Raw genomic sequence first — 2312 nt, 5'->3', positions numbered from 1 at the left:
AGGTTACCGAGCTATTTTTAAGGAATTTTTGAAGTTTGGATGCAAAGTGCATTTTGTGGTGACGTGGCTCCTTCCTATTGGCCAAAGAGTTTACTTAGTGACCAAGAGTAGCAGCCCAACGTGTTAGTCACAAGCCCATGAGTCATGTTGACATTTGTCAAGTGGAAAGAAGAAAGGTGATGGAAGCTTGACAAGTGTCACAAGCTTCTTGGTGGTTTATTAAGAGTTAGACATTTGGCTCATTTCCATTGGTTCTCTTTTCCTATAAATAGGGACCAGCCCCATCTCCCGTACATATTCCGATTTTGCTGAGAGGCTCTCTCTCTACTTTGTTTCTCTGTCTAAAACTTCGGCGGATCATAACTTTTGATCCGTAACTCCGATTCAGGATCCGCGAAAAGCTACGGATTCGTCTTGATGTCCTCTTTCTATCCATAGAGGTTTGATTTAGATCCAATGGTGATTTCTAGAAGGCTCGGTTTACGATCGGTATTCTAGGAGGCGATTCGTATTATCGAGGTGAGTGGGTTTGTGTAATATGTTTCAAATATTCTTATTTGCTATAAAAATGGTGGAAAAGCATGATTTTATCTATTTAAGAAATATCTCTCTATTTTCAAGTGAAGAATGTCTATTTGCGAAAAATGCGGAGTTTATATATATTATGTGTTGAATCCATTGTTTGACTAGTCATGGAACATGAGAACTTCTTGATTGGTTATGCCGAGGTAAGGATGTATCACACGGTGGTATAGGGCTAGAGAAGGCCATTAGGGTGCCCGTGGTGGTCACTAAATTGAAGGATAATCAATAAGAATGGATGATGCGATGTGATGAATTGATGTGCATTGATGTGTATACGACATACTACTTTCTAGCGTGTGTAAAATGACATGGTTTTACTGGCATATTACATGATCTACTCACTGAGCGCGTGGTTTTGCTCACCCACCCATCTCTAATACCTCTTGCAGAGAAGTACTTAGGTTTTGACGAGCCGAAGTGGGTTGGACGAGCCTAGAATGAAGAGCCTAGAAGGAAGATTTTATTTACATTCTGCCTTGTAACACTCACACCTCAAATTCGGGGTCAGGTGCTTAAAATCCACCGACACCGGGTCCGGGGTGTGACAGAAATTTCCAATCTCAAAAATAAAATTTGACTAACTTGCAAATATATGTGAATTGTGACGACCTGAATTTTAAATTTATAATTTTTAAAGTCGAAAGTTATTATTGAGAAATTTTTTTCGATTTTACTAATTTTAAAGCTCTTGAAAAATGTGTGAATTTTGAAATTGGTCAAATTTTATTTTTAAGGTTGAAAGTGGAAAGTAGAGGTCTCCACGAGTTCACAGCATTTTTCGGATCCTCCAGCTATTTTTAATGATTTTTTGAAGTTATTGGAAATTAATTAAATTTAGTGACGTGTTGCAATATTACTAACTTAGGAGACATTTGGTAGTGATCTAATCGTGGTTCATGGCCAAAGTGGCTGCTGGTCTCTTTAATAGGTTGACAAGTGGCTGCAATAGTGCAATGAATATGTTATTGATTTGCTTGCCAACACGTGTCCAACACTTGTCATAATTTTGTTAGTAACTTGCACATGTTGCTAAACCACTTGTTCACACTTTACAACCGACCCAATTGCGTCGGTTATTCAGCCCTATAAATAGGACCCAACCAGATCATTATTTCCCCACAATTTTCGGAGTTTCTCTCTCCTACATTTCTCTCTCTCTCTCTAAAATTTGTTTTTGGCATAACTTTTGAACCGTAAGTCCGATTCAGGATCCGCGAAAAGCTACGGATTCGTCTTGACGAGCTCTTTTTATTGGTGGAAAGAAAATTCAGATTTGTTGAAACTATTTTTTGACGACCTAGGAGGCTTGATTTTATTTTGTATTGTCCACGATTATCAGAAATAAGGTAGGGGGATCTCGGGGAAACTTTTTATCATTGGATGTTGATTTTATGTGCTTCGTGTATATGTTATTCTTGTTAATATTATTTTTGAATGATTTATTTGATAATATTTGAATTACATGTACTAAATATACGTTGATCGATGTAAGTGCATGTTTTCATGGAGGTTGTTATTTATCAAGTGTAAAGGAGTTGGGGGAAAATTATAGTTATTTGGTGATTGTGGGAATTATCTTTTGTGTAGTTGAGTCTGAACATTGTAGGGATCAAGCTCAGGCGAGCCCGTGTGCACATTTAGGTTTAGAATATCGGCAGTATAATTGTCGATATGTTTTGGTGATTTGGGCTTGGAGATCAATGTTTCAGACAAGATGACTAGCAAAA

The 2312-nt window shown here is 37.6% G+C and overlaps 1 long non-coding RNA gene across 1 annotated transcript; it reads left to right on the top strand.

Annotated features, from left to right (window-relative positions):
• Positions 1-302: 302 nt before the first annotated feature.
• LOC121049548 lies at positions 303-1176 on the top strand. Its single transcript, XR_005800706.1, has 2 exons — positions 303-519; positions 975-1176. It is a non-coding gene; the product is annotated as an uncharacterized LOC121049548 (long non-coding RNA).
• Positions 1177-2312: the final 1136 nt, after the last annotated feature.

Source organism: Rosa chinensis, chromosome 5 (assembly GCF_002994745.2).
Source record: "Rosa chinensis cultivar Old Blush chromosome 5, RchiOBHm-V2, whole genome shotgun sequence".
NCBI classification, from domain to species: domain Eukaryota; kingdom Viridiplantae; phylum Streptophyta; class Magnoliopsida; order Rosales; family Rosaceae; genus Rosa; species Rosa chinensis.
Note: the sequence above shows the minus strand (reverse complement) of the source record. Positions and strands in the feature narration are given on the sequence as shown.